A 23644-nucleotide genomic window follows, 5' to 3' on the forward strand; every position below is an offset into this window, starting at 1 on the left:
CACCCACGACACACAATAGAAAACAGGCTCCCTAAATATGGTTCTCAATCAGGGACAACGATTGACAGCTGCCTCTGATTGAGAACCATACCAGGCCAAACACAGAAATAGCAAATCATAGAAAAACTAACATAGACAACCCACTCCCTGATCATACTAAAACAAAGACATAACAAAATAACTAAGGTCAGAACGTGACAATATACTGTATAGTGTTTGTTTACATTACCAAAGCATGTGAAATAGACAATAAACAAAAGGGAAATAAGCAAGGGAAATAAACAGAATTAGAGTAAAAGTTGTAAAATAATATAGACATTTCAAATGTTATATTATTGGCTATGTACAGTGTCGTAAGAATGTGCAAATAGTTGAAGTATGAAAGGGAAAAGAAATAAACATAAACAATGGTGTTTGTGCTCCACTGGTTGCCCTTTTCTTGTAGCTACAGGTCACATCTTGCTGCTGTGGTGGCAGACTGTGGTATTTCACCTAATAGATATGGGAGTTTATCGAGATTGGATTTGTTTTCAAATTCTTTGTGGTTCTGTGTAATGTGAGGGAAATGTGTCTCTACTATGGTCATAATAATATTGTCAGGTTAGAAAGTGCAGCTTGGTTTCCACCTCATTTTGTGGGCAATGGGTACTGTCTTCTCTTGAGAGCCAGGTCTGGCTATGGCGGCCTCTCTCAATAGCAAGGCCATGCTCACTGAGTCTACATCGTCAAAGCCTTTCTTCATTTTGTGTCAGTCACATTGGTCAGATATTATGCTACTGTGTATTCACTGTTTAGGGCCAAATAACATTCTAGTTTACTCAGTTTTTATGTTGATTCTTTCCAATTTGTCAAGTAATTATCTTTTTGTTTTGTCATGATTTGGTTGGGTGTCTCTCTCTCTCTCTCTCTCTCTCTCTCTGAATTCCCACAGTTAGAGACTGATACTGTGGCAGTGTGAAGGCAGTGATGGAGATGAGGAGAAACTCGGTCCCGTAAAATGAGCCAAGGTTTGTTTTAGAGGACACTGTCAACTTTGTCGTCTGTGTCGCCCATTAATTCAAATTAGCCTGGGATCCCTTTTTTCCCCTCGGCATCTCCCCTGAAAAATCCCTGCCATTCTCACAATGTCAATTACAAAATGAGAGAGCAGCTATGATTAAGATGAATGAGTAAAAACAGTTGGAGGAAATGCAGTGTGGTAGGACTGTGGAGTGCTCCTTTATGCATGCCTCAATGTGATTTTCCCCCTTTATCTCCCTTTACCACCATCTGCCTGGTTCTGTATGAAGCGTTTCCAGACATAGATCACAGGAGCAGGGTTATCTCTCTCTTTTCCCACTCAAATCTGGATGTCTCGGAAGTGGGCTGAATCCAGGGAGGAAGAGAAGATGTTGCAGAATGTGTCTTCTCTCACTTTTGACAGCTATACACATCTGTGTCACTTAAATATTTTTACAAAAATATTAATAATTCAAGTTTTGATCACATGGCTTTTTTTCCCAAGCCCGACTTTGAGCACAGAAACTCTGTTGACTCCCACCAACCGATGGGCTGAGTCTGACCAAAGCTGAATAGTCCCTGATAACACCTGAGGAGACATTTGAACTACTGCTCAATAATGGATGGCTGTTAGGAGACCCCACATCTGAGTTTGTCAAAGGGGTTTTAAACTTAAAAGTGTCCTGAAGTCGAGATGAGTCCACATTGCACTTTATCCATTCTATGAATTCTGTTGGCATTCGTAGAAATCCCAAATGAAACCAGCCCTTTAAGTTTAGCAAGAAACCACTTTCCAAGAGCCTTTTCTAAGTTCGAACACCTTTACTTTACAGGCCACACATTTTCATATAGTGAGAGATAGTGGAGGTCGGTGACGTTTTAGATGAGGGAGGATGATATTTTTTTTTAAGTGCTTGGCCCTATTTCTATTACAAACTATTGGATGACTGTCATTCATATTACATTAATTTATTAATTGTGTTGTGTGACAAAACTGTACATTATAGAGTGGCCTATTATTATCCCCAGCACAATGTGCACCTGTATAATGATCATGCTGTTTAATCGGCTTCTTGATATGCCACACCTGTCAGGTGGATGGATTATCTTGGCAAATGATAAATACTCACTAACATGGATGTAAACATATTTTTGAGAAATAAGCTTTTGTGCGTATGGAACATTTCTGGGATCTTTTATTTCAGCTCATGAACCATGGGACCAACATTTTACATGTTGCCGTTTATATTTTTGTTCAGTGTATACTAATTCTCTGATCCTTTGATTGGGTGGACAACAGGTCAGTTCATGCTGCAAAGACCTCTGATAGGTTGGAGGATGTCCTCGGGAAGTTGTTATAATTACTTTGTAAGTCTATGGAAGGCGGTGAGAACCATTGAAGTCAAAGTACCCAGATGAGGACAGAAACTAGCCATCCTCCAGCAACACCATGGTGCTACCCTAAAGAGCGCTGTTTAGGCTACTGTAGACCTTCATTGCAAAACAGTGTGTTTTAATCAATTGTTTGGTGACGTGAACATACTTAGCATAGTTTTATCTAAAAATTATAACTTTTTTAATGTTTCACAATTTTTGTTTTAATGAAATTCACTGAGTAGGATGGTCCTCCTCTTCCTCCTCTGAGGAGCCTCCAAAAATGTACTAAAGCACAGAGTATTCAGCACGTGAAATGTGGATTGTTAAACGCCCCACCCCCCCCCCCCCCCCCCCCCCCCCCCCCCCCAGAGGAAGTTGACACCACTATTTCAATGTACATTCCTGTCCTAGAGAGGAAATGCACGTTTAGTTTCCACCTCCTAAGAATGACGAAGGCTACTTATACATATTCACAAATTGGCTATGGGAATTTCCATGTGGAGTTGATAAATATCAACAAATAGGGCACTGACAGCTGTCAGTTTTAGAGTGGCTGGTGCTGGAGCTGGGTTTGACATAATAGATTTAGGGACAACTTTGCCACAGATGGAAACCACTGGCTTATCCTAGTTTTGGCATCTTCCATAAATTGTGGCTGCAAATCCGCCATAGAAATAGTCTGAAAGTATAAAATGAATCTCTGGTAACATGGATAACTATTGAAAGATAGCTGGTATGCATTTTTTTACATTTTAGTGAACACGGTGCAACCTTTGGTAGATACGCTGCTAGATGGCTTCGGCTGCGGTACAGGAAAGCCAAGTCAGCCCGGGCTCATAGTTCTCAAAGGGGAAGTGAAATGAGAGGCTACAATGACTTTGCTTATGATCATGCATGCCACAAATGACATGTAAACATAAGTTCCTTTAATTTTCTTTCACAGGTGCATTTTTATTATCTGGATAGACACTTGTGATTTCTAGCTAGCGTTAGATCAATCAAAGCAGTGGAGCGTGTAGTGAAAACTTGATTAATCAAAACCATTCATCTTGGGGCAAAGGGGGGAGCAGATTTGCAAAATTCTATCATGTCACGCAATTATACCATTGAAAAAAGGGACATGCACAGTACCAACATGCACAGTACCAACCAAAAGTTTGGACACACCTACTCATTTAAGGGTTTTTCTTAATTTTGACTATTTTCTACAATATTGAAAAATCAACACTATGAAATAACACATATAGAATCATGTAGTCACCAAAAAAGTGTTAAACAAATCAAAATCTAATTTATATTTGAGATTCTTCAAAGTAGCCACCTTTTGCCTTGATGACAGCTTTGCACTCTTAGCATTCTGTTAGCATTTGCTTCACCTGGAATGCTTTTCCAACACTCTTGAAGGAGTTCCCACATCTGCTGAGCACTTGTTGGATGCCTTTCTTTCATTCTGCGGTCCAACTCATTCCAAACCATCTCAACTGGGTTGTTGTCGGGTGATTGTAGACGCCAGGTCATCTGAAGCAGAACTCCATCACTCTCCTTCTTGGTCAAATAGCCCTTACACTGCCTGGAGTTGTGTTGGGTCATTGTCCTGTTGAAAACAAATGATAGTGGGACTAAGTGCAAACCAGATGGGATGGCGGATTGCTGCAGAATGCTGTGGTAGCCATGCTGGTTAAGTGTGCCTTGAATTCTAAATGAATCACTGACAGTGTCACCAGCAAAGCACCCCCACACCATAATCTATGCTTCACGGTGGGAACCACACATGTGAAGATCATCAGTTCACCTACTCTGCGTCTCACAAAGACACAGTGGTTGGAACCAAAAATTGGACCAAATTTGGACTCATCAGACCAAAGGACAGATTTCACCCGGTCTAATGTCCATTGCTTGTGTTTCCTGGCCCAAGCAAGTCTCTTCTTCTATTTGGTGTCCTTTAGTAGTGTTTTGTTTTTGCAGCATTTTGACCATGAAGGGCTGACTCACGCCGTCTCCTCTGAACAGTTGATGTTGAGATGTATCTGTTACTTTAACTCTGCAAAGCATTTATGTGAGCTGCAATTTCTGAGGCTGGTAACTCCAATGAACATATCCTCTACAGCAGAGGTAACTCTGGGTCTTCCTTTCCTGTGGCAGTCCTCATGATAGCACTCGAAAGTTTTTGCGACTGCACTTGAAGAAACTTTCAAAGTTCTTGAAATTTTCCCCATTGACTGACCTTACAGTCTTATTCTATTGTGCAAGTTCTCCCACTTAAAAATATGAAAGAGGCCTGTAATTTTCATCATAGGTACACATCAACTATGACAGACAAAATGAGAAAAAAAATCCAGAAAATCACATTGTATGATTTTTTATGAATTTATTTGCAAATGATGGTGGAAAATAAGTATTTAGTCACCTACAAACAAGCAAGATTTCTGGCTCTCACAGACCTGTAACTTCTTCTTTAAGAAGCTCCTCTGTCCTACACTCGTTACCTGTATTAATGGCACCTGTTTGAACTTGTTATCAGTATAAAAGACACCTGTCCACAACCTCAAACAGTCACACTCCAAACTTCACTATGGCCAAGACCAAAGAGCTGTCAAAGGACACCAGAAACAAAATTGTAGACCTGCACCAGGCTGGGAAGACTGAATCTGCAATAGGTAAGCAGCTTGGTTTGAAGAAATCAACTGTGGGAGCAATTATTAGGAAATTATTAGGAAATGGAAGACACACAAGACCACTGATAATCTCCCTCGATCTGGGGCTCCACGCAAGATCTCACCCTGTGGGGTCAAAATGGTCACAAGAACGGTGAGCAAAAATCCCAGAACCACACGGGGGGACCTAGTGAATGACCTGCAGAAAGCTGGGACCAAAGTAACAAAGCCTACCATCAGTAACACACTACGCCGCCAGGGACTCAAATCCTGCAGTGCCAGACGTGTCCCCCTGCTTAAGCCAGTACATGTCCAGGCCCGTCTGAAGTTTGCTAGACAGCATTTGGAGGATCCAGAAGAAGATTGGGAGAATGTCATATGGTCAGATGAAACCAAAATATAACTTTTTGGTAAACAAAGAATGCTGAGTTGCATCCAAAGAACACCATACCTACAGTGAAGCACGAGGGTGGAAACATGTTTTGGGGCTGTTTTTCTGCAAAGGGACCAGGACGACTGATCCGTGTAAATGAAAGAATGAATGGGGCCATGTATCGTGGGATTTTGAGTGAAAACTTCCTTCCATCAGCAAGGACATTGAAGATGAAACGTGGCTGGGTCTTTTCAGCATGACAATGATGCCAAACACACCGCCCGGGCAACGAAGGAGTGGCTTCGTAAGAAGCATTTCAAGGTCCTGGAGTGGCCTAGCCAGTCTCCAGATCTCAACCCCATAGGAAATCTTTGGAGGGAGTTGAAAGTCCATGTTGCCAAGCAACAGCCCCAAAACATCACTGCTCTAGAGGAGATCTGCATGGAGAAATGGGCCAAAATACCAGCTACAGTGTGTGAAAACCTTGTGAAGACTTACAGAAAATGTTTGACATTGCCAACAAAGGGTATATAACAAAGTACTGAGATAAACTTTGGTTATTGACCAAATACTTATTTTCCACCATAATTTGCAAATAAATTAATTAAAAATCCTACAATGTGATTTTCTGCATTTTTTTTCTCATTTTGTCTGTCATAGTTGAAGTGTACCTATGATGAAAATTACAGGCCTCTCTCATATTTTTAAGTGGGAGAACTTGCACAATTGGTGGCTGACTAAATACTTTTTTGCCCCACTGTATGTAGGAGGTACTGGTGAAGAGTCAATGTGTGAGGGCACCGGTTAGTGTTGAGGATCAGCATTGTGAATGTGTTGTTACCTACCCTTACCACCTGCCCGTCAGGAAGTTCAGGATCCAGTTCCACAGGGAGGTGTTTAGTTGCAGGGTCCTTAGCTTAGTGATGAGCTTTGAGGGCACTATGGTGTTGAACGCTGAGCTGTAGTCAATGAATAGCATTCTCACATAGGTTTTCCTTTTGTCCAGGTGTGAAAGGGCAGAGTGGAGTGCAATAGAGATTGTATCATCTGTGGATCTGTTGGGGCAGTATGTAAATTGGAGTGGGTCTAGGGTTTCTGGGATAATGGTGTTGATTTGAGCCATGACCAGCCTTTCACTTAGGCAGGTTACCTTAGTGTTCTTGGGCACAGGGACTATGGGGGTCTGCTTGAAACATGTTGGTATTACAGACTCAGTTGACAGGTTGAAAATGTCAGTGAAGACAGTTGCCAGTTAGTCTGCGCATGTTCGGAGTACACGTCCTGCAAATCCGTCTGGCCCTGCAGCCTTGTGAATGTTGACCTGTTTAAAGGTCTTATTTACTACAGAGAGCGTGATCACACAGTCAGAGGGAACAGCTGATGCTCTCAGGCATGTTTCAGTTTTACTTGCCTCAAAGTAATTTACCTTGTCTGGTAAGCTCATGTCACTGGGCAGCTCTCCACTGTGCTTCCCTTTGTAGTCTAACAGTTTGCAAGCCCTTCCACATCCAGCAAGCATCAGAGCCAGTGTAGTACGATTCAATCTTAGTCCTGTATTGATGCTTTGCCTGTTTGATGGTTCGTTGGGAGGGCATAGCGGTATTTCTTATTTGCTTCCGTGTTAGAGTCTCACTCCTTGAAAGCGGCAGCTCTACCCTTTAGCTCAGTGCGGATGTTGCCTGTAATCCATGGCTTCTGGTTAGGGTATGTACGTACAGCCACTGTGGGGACAACTTCATCGATGCACTTATTGATGAAGCCAGTGACTGATATGGTGTACTCCTCAATGCCATCGAAAGAATCCCTGAACATATTCCAGTCTGTGCTAGCAAGACAGTCCTGTAGTTTAGCATCTGCTTAATCTCACCACTTTTTTATTGACCGAGTCACTGGTGCTTCCTGCTTTAAGATTTGCCAAATGGAGGGCAAGGGAGAGCTTTGTACGCATTTCTGTGTGTGGAGTAAAGGTGGTCTAGAGTTTTTTTCCCTCTATTTGCACATTTAACATGCTGGTAGAAATTAGGTCAAATGGATTTAAGTTTCCCTGCATTATAGTCCCTGGCCACTAGGAGCGTCGCCTCTGGATGAGTGTTTTCCTGTTTGCTTATGGCCCATTGAGTGCGGTCTTAGTGCCATTATCGGTTTATGGTGGTAAATAGACAGCTACGAAGAATATAGATGAAAACTCTCTTGATAGATAGTGTGGTCTACAGTTTATCATGGGATACTCTAGCTCAGGTGAGCAAAACATCAATATATATATATATTGTTATTGTTATTATTATTAATACAGACTAGCTCAAGAATAATTGAAAATTGACTAATTATACAATGGATTACGATCATAAAAATAAATAAATAATGGAGGTGAAACAACATAAGTTTGCCGCCCTATTTTAATTTGTGGCCAAGGGGACACAAGGCTGTTTGGCTCATCTCAGTAGCCAAGAGGAATAACTTTGCAGCTGTTTCTGATTAATACAGTGCCTTGCGAAAGTATTCGGCCCCCGTGAACTTTGCGACCTTTTGCCACATTTCAGGCTTCAAACATAAAGATATAAAACTGTATTTTTTTGTGAAGAATCAACAACAAGTCATGAAGTGGAACGACATTTATTGGATATTTCAAACTTTTTTAACAAATCAAAAACTGAAAAATTGGGCGTGCAAAATTATTCAGCCCCCTTAAGTTAATACTTTGTAGCGCCACCTTTTGCTGCGATTACAGCTGTAAGTCGCTAGGGGAACACACCAGGCAGGTCCGAGATACTGTTGTGAAGAAGTTTAAAGCCGGATTTGGATACAAAAAGATTTCCCAAGCTTTAAACATCCCAAGGAGCACTGTGCAAGCGATAATATTGAAATGGAAGGAGTATCAGACCACTGCAAATCTACCAAGATCTGGCCGTCCCTCTAAACTTTCAGCTCATACAAGGAGAAGACTGATCAGAGATGCAGCCAAGAGGCCCATGATCACTCTGGATGAACTGCAGAGATCTACAGCTGGGGTGGGAGACTCTGTCCATAGGACAACAATCAGTCGTATATTGCACAAATCTGGCCTTTATGGAAGAGTGGCAAGAAGAAAGCCATTTCTTAAAGATATCCATAAAAAGTGTAGTTTAAAGTTTGCCACAAGCCACCTGGGAGACACACCAAACATGTGGAAGAAGGTGCTCTGGTCAGATGAAACCAAAATTGAACTTTTTGGCAACAATGCAAAACGTTATGTTTGGCGTAAAAGCAACACAGCTGAACACACCATCCCCACTGTCAAACATGGTGGTGGCAGCATCATGGTTTGGGCCTGCTTTTCTTCAGCAGGGACAGGGAAGATGGTTAAAATGGATGGGAAGATGGATGGAGCCAAATACAGGACCATTCTGGAAGAAAACCTGATGGAGTCTGCAAAAGACCTGAGACTGGGACGGAGATTTGTCTTCCAACAAGACAATGATCCAAAACATAAAGCAAAATCTACAATGGAATGGTTCAAAAATAAACATATCCAGGTGTTAGAATGGCCAAGTCAAAGTCCAGACCTGAATCCAATCGAGAATCTGTGGAAAGAACTGAAAACTGCTGTTCACAAATGCTCTCCATCCAACCTCACTGAGCTCGAGCTGTTTTGCAAGGAGGAATGGGAAAAAATGTCAGTCTCTCGATGTGCAAAACTGAGAGAGACGTACCCCAAGCGACTTACAGCTGTAATCGTAGCAAAAGGTGGCGCTACAAAGTATTAACTTAAGGGGGCTGAATAATTTTGCACGTCCAATTTTTCAGTTTTTGATTTGTTAAAAAAGTTTGAAATATCCAATAAATGTCGTTCCACTTCATGATTGTGTCCCACTTGATGTTGATTCTTCACAAAAAATACTGTTTTATATCTTTATGTTTGAAGCCTGAAATGTGGCAAAAGGTCGCAAAGTTCAAGGGGGGCGAATACTTTCGCAAGGCACTGTAAACACTGCCATTTTGGTGGGTGGTGACATTCAAATAAAACCCAGCCCTGAAACTAAATGTAGGCTGAAAATAATTTGTATTTCATATCACAAGAAAAGACAATGCATTCACACGGATTTGCACAGAGTGGGCAGTTTGGATTTGTCACTTCAAGGTCAAATATATCATGCTTTAACTAAAACGATGACTTATTCACTTATATTGTTGTGCAACATCATGAGTAAGCTCTGGCCATCGTCTTTCTGCTCTAAAAGGTGGATTACTACTGATGAGTGTGTTTAAAGAGCGGACCCACTTGGCACAAACTGATTGAATCAACATTGTGTCAACATAATTTGTCCACATATTGTGACTTCATATTGTGATTGTACCGTGAGATTGAATATTGATTCATCTCCACATAAAAACTAAACAGATTCACTGTTGCTATGGAAGTCATTCCAAAGGGTAGGTTTAACAGAGTAAATAAAATGTGACCATACTTTATCATTCATTTTTCAATGAGACTATTTAGGCCTATATAGCATTGTCAGTCACCAACAGCTATTTTTTTCAATTCAACCTAAAAATTAAACTAAAAATAGACAATAAAATAGGCCTAGGGTTCCAAGCTCTAGTTGATTTCAAATGTAATGATATTGTGTTTGGTTGTCAACACAACCAAATATCAACATTTGAAGGAGCTTTATCTTCTGTTTGGATAGTTGTACCACTGACTTAGTCTGGCTTTAATTCAAATCTTTCTACAAATTAATCGCTGATATGTTGGATTCAAGTCTGCATCTCAACCAAAATGTTTAATTAAAGAATAGGACAGACTTTGATTAAGTGCATTTAAAATTTGCTTTTATTTGATTTAGTACTATTCTTTACTTTGATTTTTGGTTGAGATGGAGAAGTGAATCCAACATATCAGTTATAAATATGTAGACAAACAGGAATTAAATCCAGATTTAGTCAGTGACACAGATTAAACTACACTTTACTACTTTATTTTCTGACTTTATTGTCCCCATTGGGAAATATTGTTGTAAAGTAAACTATGCAAGCAGAAGCTAAATCTGCTTTAAATGTTGATATTTGGTTGCGTTGACAACCAAACACAATTCATTATCACTTTTGAAACACAATTAATAGGTAATTAAATTGTTGACAAGTTGGATATAATTTGTTGGATTCACTTCTCCAACTCAACCAAAAATAATAGTTGAAGAATGGGATTAAGCCAGTGGCTCAGATGGAACTATGCAAACAGTAGATACTTCTCCTTTAAATGTTGATATTTTGTAGCATTGTCAACCAAACACAATTCAATATTACCCTTACAGGAAATAGCCTGAAGTTGAAGCTATCATACAAACTACTGTAACATTCAACCCTAAAATGAGTTACACATCCATGGCCAGATTGAGGTTACTGTAACTATACATTTCTTCTTATGTTATTATATAAAGTGTGCATGTTCAAAATATCATGCAAATGTGTTGTGTGACAAAACTGCACAATGCCAAAGATGTCTCAAGTTTTGAAGGAGCGTGCAATCGGCATGCTGACTGCAGGAATGTCCACCAGAGCTGTTGTAAGATAATTGAATGTTCATTTATTTAACATATGCCGCCTCCAACTTAGTTTGAGAGAATTTTAAAGTACGTCCACAATCGCAGACCACGTGCAACCATGCCAGCACAGAACCTCAACATCCAGCTTCTCCACCGGTGGGATCGTTTGAGACCAGCTACCTGGACAGCTGATGAAACTGAGGAGTATTATTTCTGTAATAAAGACCTTTTGTGGGGAAAAACTCATTCTCATTGGCTGGGTCTGGTTCCCCAGTGGCTGAGCCTGACTCCCCAGTGGGTTGGCCTATGCCCTCCCAGGCCCATCCATGGCTGCACCCCTGCCCAGTCATGTGATATCCATGGATTTGGGCCGAATGAACTTATTTCAATTGACTGATTTCCTTATATGAACTGTAACTCAGTAAAATCTTTGAAATTGTTGCATGTTGCGTTTATAATTTTGTTCAGTACAGGTTGTAATCTCATTGATCAACGTCTCAACCAAATATTGCCCAATTATCCACGTTGAAATGACGAAGTGTGCCCAGTGTCATTTTAAGTGCAGTGTGCTTTAAATCTCTTCAAGCTGGGTGAACATCTGACAAGGCACACTAGGAGCAGTTATGAATTATTATTAATGTATTACGTGTGTCTTCTGTTGACTCGTACCAGTTACACCAACCGTTTTCTTTTGGTGGTGCATGAATCTGCAATGAAAGCACCTACAAATGGAGGCGGGAAAGGGGCTTGCTGATTTAAGCATCACAGCACTAAGTGCTCCAAACTTGCGTGTTGTCTCTGTGAGCGGGTTGCAGGTTTATTAGAGTATGAATAATGGAAACAGAAACAAACAGTTCCCAAGTGGAATGATGCCCAACTGCCTGGCTCTGCCTTCTCATGTTGTACTCTGTGTCACTTGGGATGATGGATATATAGATTAGCTTGGTCAAACAGCCTGAACGGTGCACTCACGTTTAGTTTAGTTTCACATTGTTTCACATTGTTTCACTTAATGTGAGCTATCGCAAGATCAGGCTGGTTTTTATTAACTAATTATATATTTGTTTATTTCAATGTCAATTAGCGACTTGAATGAGTCGATATTCAAATCGCAGTGTTGTCTTCTTGTCACTCACTAAATAGAGGGTAAAATTATCAGAATATTGAATTTCTCGTTCAATTACTCACATTGTAATTGGGTTGGTTAGGCTGAAACAGGCTCTCAGAACAACTGTCAGCTGAATGATTACCCACTGGGTACACACTGTTTTAATGAACATTGTTTCCATATAATTTCAGCGAAATTACATTAAACCAACATCGAATAGCAGTTGCATTGATGTCTGTGCCCAGTGGGTAGCCACTTTAATAGCCACATCATTTATCAATATCATCCTCTTTGTGTTTGTTCTTTGAGCAGATAGGACTCCTAATCTATCTTCCTTTTTATTTGATGGGCAATTATTAAACACAAAAGCATAATGATTACTTTTTATATTCAGTCTTTCAGTGAAGACTGTCATTTCTTGTACTAATACAAAAACTGTTATCTAAAACAAAATAAGTTGTAAAGAAGTCAGCATTTTATTGTGTATTTCCTGTCAATAGTCACTTTCTTAAATATGAACACATTTTATCATCTTTCCAGATGACACATCAAATAACGCTTGAAAAAGAAAGTGTTCAATACCTTCCTCCATTTCACTCATCTTGCAGGAAACTTGGGCAACGTCGACATTGCTGATCAAAATTAGTCTGACTTTGCACCGTGTAGTACTTTGAACAAGATTCTCTTCATCAGCTTATTTATTCTGCTTTGTTGTATTTCTCTTCTCAAGGATCTTCACAAACCGGACACAGAGCTGAAAGGAGCTTTGACAGTTTACATTTGAAAGTACAGTTTGTAAGACATTGGCCATTGATGCTCTGTCTGGCTGTGCAAAGTAATTTACAACATTAACAATGTCTACACTGGATTTCTGATACATTTTATATTATTTTAAATTGACATTTTTTTGTTGCTTTTCTTTATATGTGTTGTTTTTTAAAGATTTTCTATCCTTTAATTAAAACCACGCCATTATGAACTGATATAATCATGGCAAAATCTGCTGCATATTGTATCTATATGCTATGACATGCATCTGCAGCTGTTGGATTGAAATCAGATGGACAGTTGAAGTCGAAAGTTTACATACACTTAGGCTCTTTTTAAAACTTGTTTTTCAACCACTCCACAAATTTCTTGTTAACTATAGTTTTGGCAAGTCGGTTATGACATCTACTTTGTGCATGACACAAGTCATTTTTCCAACAATTGTTTACAGACAGATTAATTCACTTATAATTCACAGTATCACAATTCCAGTAGGTCAGAAGTTTACGTACACGAAGTTGACTGTGCTTCTTTGGGACTGGGAGGCAGTATTGAGTAGCTTGGATGAATTAGGTGCCCAGAGTAAACTGCCTGCTACTCAGGCCCAGTTGCTAATATATGCATATTATTAGTAGATGTGGATAGAAAACAATCTGAAGTTTCTAAAACTGTTTGAATGATGTCTGTGAGTATAACAAAACTCATATGGCAGGCAAAAACCTGAGAAAAAATCCAACCAGGAAGTGGGAAATCTGAGGTTTGTAGTTTTTCAAGTCATTGCCCATCGAATATAGTGTCCATGGGGTCATATTGCACTTCCTAAGGCTTCCACTAGATGTCAACAGTCTTTAGAATCTTGTTTGATGCTTCTACTGTGAGGGGGAGGGCCTGAATGAGTCAGAGTGCCATGAGCTGACCACGCGCGTTCATGTGAAAGTTAGCTTGAGTTCCATTGCATTTCTACAGACAAAGGAATTCTCCGGTTGAAACATTATCAAAGATTTATGATAAAAACATCCTAAAGATTGATTCTATACATCATTTGACATGTTTCTACGGACTGTAACGGAACTTTTTTACTTTGTCTGCTCGCGCCTCATGAATTTGGATTACTGGGCTAAACGCGCAAACAAAAAGGAGGTATTTGGACATAAATTATGTACTTTATCGAACAAATCAAACATATATTGTGGAACTGGGATTCCTGGGAGTGCATTCTGAAGAAGATCACCAAAGTTAAGGGAATATTTATAATGCTATTTCTGACTTTGTTGACTCCACAACATGGCAGATATCTGTATGGCTTGTTTTGATGTCTGAGCGCTGTACTTAGATTATTGCATGGTGGGCTTTTTCGGTAAAGCTTTTTTGAAATCTGACACAGCGGTTGCATTAAGGAGAAGTGGATCTAAAATTACATGCACAACACTTGTATTATGAATATTTCTGTAAATTGATATGGCTCTCTGCAAAATCACTGGATGTTTTGGAACTACTGAATGTAACGCTCCAATGTAAACTGAGATTTTGGGATATAAATATGAACTTTATTGAACAAAACATACATGTATTGTGTAACATGAAGTCCTATGAGTGTCATCTGATAAAGATCATCAAAGGTTAATGATTCATTTTATTTATATTTCTGCTTTTTGTGACTCCTCCCTTTGGCTGGAAAAATTGCTGTGTTTTTCTGTGACTAGGTACTGACCTAACATAATCGTTTGGTGTGCTTTCTTCTTAAAGCCTTTTTGAAATCAGACACTGTGGCTGGATTTACAACAAGTTTATCTTTAAAATGGTGTGAAATACTTGTATGTTTGAGGAATTTTAATTAGGGGATTTCTGTTTTTTTTTTATTTGGCACCCTGCACTTTCACTGCCTGTTGTTGAGGTGGGATGCAACCGTTCCGAATATCCCAGAGAGGTTAAACAGCTTGGAAAATTCCAGAAAATTATGTCATGGCTTTAGAAGCTTCAGAGAGGCTAATTGACATCATTTGAGTCAATTGGAGGTGTACCTGTGGATGCATTTCAAGGCCTACCTTCAAACTCAGTGCCTCTTGGCTTGACATCATGTGAAAATCCAAAGAAATCAGCCAAGACCCCAGAAGAAAAATTGAAGAACTCCACAAGTCTGGTTCATCCTTAGGAGCAATTTCCAAACGCCTGAAGGTACCACATTCATCTGTACAAACAATAGTACGCAAGTATAAACACCATGGGACCACGCAGCCGTCATACAGCTTAGGAAGGAGACGTGTTCTGTCAAATCAAATCAAATGTATTTATATAGCCCTTCGTACATCAGCTGATATCTCAAAGTGCTGTACAGAAACCCAGCCTAAAACCCCAAACAGCAATCAATGCAGGTGTAGAAGCACGGTGGCTAGGAAAAACTCCCTAGAAAGGCCAAAACCTAGGAAGAAACCTAGGCTATGTGGGGTCTCCTAGAGATGAACGTACTTTGGTGCGAAAAGTGCAAATCAATCCCAGAACAACAGAAAAGGACCTTGTGAAGATGCTGGAGGAAATAAGTACAAAAGTATCTATATGCACAGTAAAACGAGTCCTATATCGACATAACCTGAAAGGCCGCTCAGCAAGGATGAAGCAAGCCACTGCTCCAAAACCACCATAAAAAAGCCAGACTACGGTTTGCAACTGCACATGGGGACAAAGATCGTACTTTTTGGAGAAATGTCCTCTGGTCTGATGAAACAAAAATAGAACTGTTTGGCCATAATGACCATCGTTATGTTCAGAGGAAAAAGGGCTAGGTTTGCAAGCCGAAGAACACCATCCCGTCCGTGAAACACAGGGCTGGCAGCATCATGTTGTGGGGGCGCTTTGCTGCAGGAGGGAGTGTGGTGCACTGCACAAAATTGATGGCATCACGAGGGAGGGAAAATTATGTGGATATATTGAAGCAACATCTCAAAACATCAGTAAAGTCAAGAAGTTAAAGCTTGGTCCCAAATGGGTCTTCCAACTGGACAACTTCCAAAGTTGTGGCAAAATGGCTTAAGAACAACAAAGTCAGGGTATTGGAGTGGTTAGCACAAAGCCCTGACCTCAATCCTAAAGAAAATGTGTAGGCAGAACTGAAAAAGGATGTGCGAGCAAGGAGGCCTACAACCTGACTCCGTTACACCAGCTCTGTCAGGAGGAATGGGCCAAAATTCACTCAACTTATTGTGGGAAGCTTGTGGAAGGCTACCCGAAACGTTTGACCCAAGTTAAGCAATTTAAAGGCAATGCTACCAAATACCAATTGAGTGTATGTAAACATCGGACCCACTGGGAACGTGATGAAAGAAATAAAAGCTGAAATGAATAATTCTCTCTACTATCATTCTGACATTTCACATTATTAAAATAAAGTGGTGATCCGAACTGACCTAAGACATTATTAAATGATTAAATGTCAGGAATTGTGAAAGACTGAGTTGAAATGTACTTGGCTATGGTGTATGTAAATGTCCAACTTCAACTGTATCCCTGGTTGGCCTCGAGCACAATCTATTTTCATTCCCTTAATCACTAGATTAATACTGTACCAAATAGTGCATATTAGTCTAATCAAAGACAAAATTAAGGAAAATAATAAACAATGCTTTTGGAAGGGCAGTTAGCTGCGATATATTGCAGCATTAGTGGCATGTCATGGCAAATGATTGTAAATGATTCTGCTGTGAGAGAGAGAGGGAGATTTATGTTTATTTGCTGACCAGTACAGTGGGGGCCATCACTCTTGAGGGTATTTGGCATTTGTTAGATTACACGCAATGTAAGCAGCCCTATTTACACAGGGACGTGTGCTGTGTAACTATCCATCATGTTTGTTGGCATCACACACTTGAAGGTGACACTACCTGCCCATCTGCTGTATCTTACAGTGGGGGCTTGTCAGACCAAGAGGATACAACATCTTATGTAGGCTATTCTACCTCAGCAATTCTTGAAAGACGGGACAGTCTCACTTTTTTAAAGAAATATTTTTCATTATATTAACACAATTTGAAATATATATTTTGTTAGACAAATGTTTCAGCTATCACACTATGTAAAGGAAAAACCTCCCCCAAAAAGGATTCTTAAAATGCAACTGGATTTATGTCAACTCTGTCAGATACCACAAAAAGCATTGCATTTTTACAATTATTGTCCAACAAGTATTTAAAGGCCTTGATTGTTTAATTCATAACATTATTCAAATATGTAATCCAAATCTCTAAACATATGTTTGTTTTGTTATATAGCACTATTAAATGCTCCATGGCTAATGTTGTTAGCATTTTGGCATTTTTTCTAGATTTAGAACATAAAGCATCATGTATAAAGCAAACATTATCCCTTGGGTTAGCACAGCAAGTACTTCAATGGGCCAGAGCTACTGGAAAAAGTTTGGCAAGACATCATAGATTTTTTATTTTGAGTGAATACATTGAGTGAATACAACCCTGTCCCTGGAATTTCACGCAGTAACCCTCACGCTCACTGCGACAAGTGGATTAAATTGTGACAGCCTACAGAGCCTGATCAACCACGCCTCCCAACAACTATGTTTGGTTGCACTACCACCTTATTATTTGACTCTGCATTCTGCACTTGATTTCTTTCTTCGCTCACGCTTCTCTACAGTCTGTGAAATCCTCTCCTTGCCTGCCTGGTTGCCTGCCCCGTGAGAGGGCAAACACAAATATTCATGGAAAACAAGGTATGTGTTAATAATTGCAGTTAATGAAAGCAGTTTAGTCATCCTCTAAAACCAACTAGAATGATCCAATCTATAGCTAGCTAACAAAACTACTAGCGTCAGCTTTAGAGTAGCCTAGCTAGATAGCTAGCAAGTTAACATTAGCTAGCTAGGTTGATGCAATCATGCAGCCAATGTTAATAATTTAGAATCACTGTATAAATGTTTGACACAGGATAAAGAAGATGAAACGATCTGCTGCTGCTACCCAAGATCAAGGGATAATTACGTTTTTTTAGCCGAGTTGGCATATTATTTTATTTCCGCTGCTAGTGATTATTCACTAATATTTGTGTCGCAATTTCACTTTCTTAAAAGTAAAAAACCTACAAATTCCACCACAGAGTTGTCTACACAGACAATATGAACACATTTGTTCAACCATAACAGATGGATCGCTAACGCAGAAAGATCATTTAGCAGGCGATCTTATCCAGTGCAACTTACAGGAGCAATTAGGGTTAAGTGCCTTTCTCAAGGGCACATTGACAGACTTTTAACCTAGTCAGCTTGGGAATTCAAATCAGTGACCTTTCAGTTACTTGCCCAATACTCTTAACCGCTAGCCTACCTGCCGCATAGGTAGCCTTCATGGAGTCAACTAGCTAGTGCATAGTCACAACTACTGATATGAACTGGTAATGCAGGTTTGGTTAGAATAGAGTGCAATAGAATGAGTGACATGCAATAAAATTTACTTCAATTAAAATGCTGAAAGTAGTTGATCTAAATGACTAAATATATGGATTTTACAGGCAATCAGTTCTTACAGTGAGCGCCAGGAAATCAACATCTGGTGGGCCAGATGGAGACCAGGACAACAACACAAGTTAGTGGTAACACATTTTATGACTTACACATTTTTTTTTAAGTATACTTACCCCCTCATACCCCCTCTCTCTGTAATACTGACCCGGAATAACTTTTTTAGTGTTGTTGACAAAATGTGTTTTACTCACCTGAGTGGCAGTACTCTACACCACAATTCATTTTTCACATTGTGAAATCATTTGGTGTAGACTTACCTTGGCCTGACATTTTGATAGCTGTATATTTCTCTCTATGACAAGTTGAGAATTCCCTGTCAAGAAGGGAGACATGGAAGCCCAGCTAGCTTAGATAGCCTAGTTAGCCCGTAGCCTCAAATAGAGGATACTAACAAATGTTTTTTAACACTGCCAGTGCCCAGACATTCAATGTAGCAACTGTAGCAACCGCCGTGTCAGCTCTCCACAAATTAAAAACAATTCAAATAAAATGTTATTGGTCACATACACATGGTTAGCAGATGTTAATGCGAGTGTAGCGAAATGCTTGTGCTTATAGTTCCGACCGTGCAGTAATATCTAACAAGTAATCTAACAATTTCACAACAAATACCTTATACACACAAGTGTAAAGGAATGAATAAGAATATGTACATATAAATATATGGATGAGCGACGGCCGTGCGGCATAGGCAAGATGCAGTAGATGGTATAGAGTACAGAATATATAGGGTAACATAGGGTATGTAAACATTGTATAAAGTGGCATTGTTTAAGTTATGGATGATGCGAATTTTCGCAGCTTTTTGTAAAAAATCGCGCAACATTTCAAAGTCCTGCTACTCATGCCAGGAATATAGTATATGCATATGATAAGTATGTGTGGATAGAAAACACTCTGAAGTTTCCAAAACTGGTTAAATCGGGTCTGTGGCTATAACAGAACGTGTTTAGGAGTAAAAATCCCTGGTAAAACTGTTTACCAAAAACAAAAACAAAATATTCGTCCGCCATTCAATGAATTGTTTAAGACGAGAGAAAATTTATGCGAACCCCCTGTAAACGCCTACAGCTTCCACACGATGTCACCATTGCTATCAATATCAGAATCATCATTTATCCTTGGTTACAACACGAATAGACTCCTCCCTTCTTGTGGCGCACCACAGTATGTTGTGAAACTGAAAAAAATGGACGATGTTTTCCAGACTTGCTGCTATCGAATACAGATCGCCCCGTGATCAATTTGATACATCATTAACGTTTATTAATACCTAAAGTTGGTTTAGAAACGTTGTTTGAAGTGATTTGTAAAAGTTTATAGGCGACTTTTGTAATTTTAAAAAGTGACGTTGCGTCTTGTAAATTGACTTTTTGCAGCATCAGACTGGCCTTCAGCAAATGACATTTTGGGTATACAATGACAGATTTAATCGGGAAAAAGACCCAATTGTGATGTTTATGGGACATATAGGAGTGCCAACAAAGAAGCTCGTCCAAGGTAATGAATGTTTTATATTTTATTTCTGCGTTTTGGGTAGCGCCGGCTAACGCAAAATCTGTTGTTTACGTGTCGTGCTGGTATTTTGGGGGATGCATGCTATCAGATAATAGCTTCTCATGCTTTCGCCGAAAAGCATTTTACAAATCTGACTTGGTGGCTAGATTCACAACGAGTGTAGCTTTAATTCAGTACCTTGCATGTGTATTTTTATGAAAGTTTGAGATTTAACGAGTACTAAGTAAAGTACTATAGGTGGCGCTCTGAAATTTCCGCTGAGCAGTCCCTGTACAGGGACCACCTCCATAAAAGGTTAAAGTGACTAGTGATACATTTATTACATCCAATTTTTAATTTTTAAAGTGGCTAGAGATTTGAGTCAGTATGTTGGCAGCAGGCACTCAATGTTAGTGACGGCTGTTTAACTTCTTGGCGCACCCATCATGTTAGCGGGATTATTTTCGCCAACATCCGCTGAATTGCAGGGCGCCAAATTCAAATTAAATTACAAAGAATATGTCATTTTCATGAAATCACAAGTGCAATATCGCAAAACACAGCTTAGCTTGTTGTTAATCCACCTGGCGTGTCATATTTCCAAAAAGCTTTACAGCAAAAGCTATCCAAGCGTTTATGTTAGGACATCTCTCTCAGCAGACAAAACATTACAAACAGCTAGCAGCAAAGTAGATTGGTCACGAAAGTCAGAAAAGCAATAAAAATGAATCGCTTACCTTTGATGATCTTCGGATGTTTGCACTCACGAGACTCCCAGTTACACAATAAATGTTCCTTTAGATTATTTTTATATTGGAAAACCTCCATTTGGTTTACGTGTTTTGTTCAGAAATCCACAGGCTCGTGCAGGTCATGACGGGCAGACAAAAATTCCAAATAGTATCCGTAGAGTTCGTAGAAACATGTCAATCGTTTTTTATAATCAATCCTCAGGTTGTTTTTACAATAAATAATCGATAATATTTCAACCGGACCGTAGCTTTTTCAATAGGATAGAGAGAGAAAATGTCTGCTCCAATCTGTTGCGCATGCAAAACTCTACTGGCACCCAGCCATCCACTGACGCAATGTGATCGTTCTCGCTCATTTTTCAGAACAAAAGCCTGAAACTATGTCTAAAGACTGTTCACACCATGTGGAAGCCATAGGGAAAGGAATCTGGTTGATATTCCTTTAAATGGAGGGAAGGCATGCAATGGAACAGAGGTTTCAGGAAAAACAGCACTTCCTGAATGGATTTTCCTCAGGTTTTCATCTGTTATACTCACAGACAATATTTTGACAGTTTTGGAAACGTTAGAGTGTTTTCTATCCTAATCTCTAGAGTATATGCATATTCTAGATTCTGGGCCTGATTTGTTTCATTTGGGTACGTTTTTCATCCAAACATCAAAATACTGCCCCCTACACTCAACAGGTTAACAATCTGATGGCCTTGAGATAGAAGCTGTTTTTCAGTCTCTGTCCCTGTCCCAGCTTTGATGCACCTGTACTGACCTCACCATCTGGATGGTAGCGGGGTGAACAGGCCGTGGCTTGGGCGGTTGATGTTCTTGATGATTTTTTTGGCCTTCCTGTGACATCGGCCTTCCTGTGACATCGGGTGCTGTAGGTGTCCTGGAGGGCAAGCAGTGTTCCCCCCGGTGATGCGTTGGGCAGACAGCACCAACCTCTGGAGAGCCCTGTGTTTGTGGGCGGTGAAGTCGCCGTATCAGGCACTGATACAGCCCGACAGGATGCTCTCAATTATGCATCTGTAAAGGTTTGTGAGGTTCTTAGGGGCCAAGCCAAATTTCTTCAGCCTACTGAGGTTGAAGAGATGCTGTTGCGCCTTCACCACACTGTCTGTGTGGGTGGACCATTTCAGATTGTCAGTGATGTGTATGCCAAGAAACTTGAATCTTTCCATCGTCTCCACCGCGGTCCTGTCGATGTGGATAGAGGTGTGCTCCCTCTGCTGTTTCTTGAAGTCCACGACCAGCTCCTTTGTTTTGTTGACCTTGAGAGAGAAGTTATTTTCCTGGCACCACTCTGCCAGGGTCCTCACCTCCTCCCTGTAGGCTGGCTAGTCATTGTTGCGAATCAGTCCCACTACTGTTGTGTCATCTCCAAACTTGATGATTGAGTTGGAGGTCTGCGTGTCCAGGCAGTCATGGGTGAACAGGGAGTACAGTAGAGGGCTGATCATGCACCCTAGTGGGGTTCCTGTGTTGAGGACCAGTGAAGTGGAGGTGTTGTTTCCTACCTTCACCACCTGGGGACGGCGTGTCAAGAAGTCCAGGACCCAGTTGCACAGGGCAGGGTTCAGACCCAGGGCCGAGCTTAACCTTTCTGATCTCCCCATCCCGGATCCGGGTTCGTGAATACAGACTCAAGCTCATTACCATAACGCAACGTTAACTATTCATGAAAATCGCAAATGAAATGAAATAAATATGCTAGCTCTCAAGCTTAGCCTTTTGTTAACAACACTGTCATCTCAGATTTTCAAAATATGCTTCTCAACCATTGCAAAACAAGCATTTGTGTAACAGTATTGATGGCTAACGTAGCATTTAGCATTAGCATTCAGCTGGCAACATTTACACAAAAAAACAGAAAAGCATTCAAAAAAATCATTTACCTTTGAAGAACTTCAGATGTTTTCAATGAGGAGACTCTCAGATAGCAAATGTTCAGTTTTTCCTGAAAGATTATTTGTTTAGGACAAATCGCTCCGTTTTCTGCGTCACGTTTAGCTATGAAAAAACCCCTGTATCCAGGATTGTGTAAATCTATCAGCAAGCTCATTAGCATAACACAACGTTAACTATTTATGAAAATCGCAAATGAAATGAAATAAATATGCCATCTCTCAAGCTTAGCCTTTTGTAAACAACACTGTCATCTCAGATTTTCAAAATATGCTTCTCAACCATAGGAAAACAATCATTTGTGTAAAAGTAGCTAGCTAGAGTTAGCATTTCGCGTTAGCATTTAGCGTTAGCATTAGCGTTAGCATCCAGCACGCAACATTAACAAAAACATAAAAGCCTTCAAATAAAATCATTTACCTTTGAAGAACTTCTGATGTTTTCAATGAGGATACTCTCAGTTAGATAGCAGATGCTCAGTTTTTCCAAAAAGATTCCTTGTGTATTAGAAATAGCTCCGTTTTATACATCACATTTGGCTACCAAAAAAAATCCATAAATTCAGTCCTCAAAACGCAAACTTTTTTCCAAATTAACTCCATAATATCGACTGAAAACATGGCAAACGTTGTTTAGAATCAATCCTCAAGGTGTTTTTCACATATCTCTTCATTGATACATCGTTCTTGGAAACATGCTTTCTCTCCTGAATCCCAGGAGAAAATGCCTGCACCTGAAGATTACGCACAAATTTAGACAAAGGACACCGGGCGGACCTCTGGAAAATGTAGTCTCTTATGGCCAATCTTCCAATGATATGCCTACAAATACGTCACAATGCTGCTAAGACCTTGGGCGAACGACAGAAAGTGTAGGCTCATTCCTTGCGCAATCACAGCCATATAAGGAGAGAATGGAAAACAGAGCTTCAGAAATTCTGCTAATTCCTGGGTGATGCATCATCTTGGTTTCGCCTGTAGAATGAGTTCTGGGGCACTTACAGACAAAATCTTTGCAGATTCTGAAACTTCAGAGTGTTTTCTTTCCAAAACTGTCAAGAATATGCATAGTCGAGCATCTTTTCGTGACAAAATATCGCGCTTAAAACGGGAACGTTTTTTATCCAAAAATGAAATAGCGCCCCTAGAGCTCTAAGAGGTTAATG

General features: G+C 40.0%; 1 long non-coding RNA gene across 3 annotated transcripts; it reads right to left on the minus strand.

The window, feature by feature from the left end:
- Nucleotides 1–3253: 3253 nt before the first annotated feature.
- On the minus strand, nt 3254–23237 carry LOC149979226 (uncharacterized). 3 transcript variants are annotated; one of them, XR_016485139.1, is made up of 4 exons: nt 22900–23237; nt 22470–22531; nt 18586–18641; nt 3254–3970 (listed from the first exon to the last, which is right to left on the minus strand). It is a non-coding gene; the product is annotated as an uncharacterized LOC149979226 (long non-coding RNA). The 3 variants fall into 3 exon arrangements; XR_016485141.1 differs by lacking the exon at nt 22470–22531 and having other exon boundaries at nt 22900–23236; XR_016485140.1 differs by lacking the exon at nt 18586–18641 and having other exon boundaries at nt 22900–23236.
- Nucleotides 23238–23644: the final 407 nt, after the last annotated feature.

This window comes from Oncorhynchus mykiss, chromosome 12 (assembly GCF_057628025.1).
Source record: "Oncorhynchus mykiss isolate SJ-2025 chromosome 12, ASM5762802v1, whole genome shotgun sequence".
NCBI lineage: Eukaryota > Metazoa > Chordata > Actinopteri > Salmoniformes > Salmonidae > Oncorhynchus > Oncorhynchus mykiss.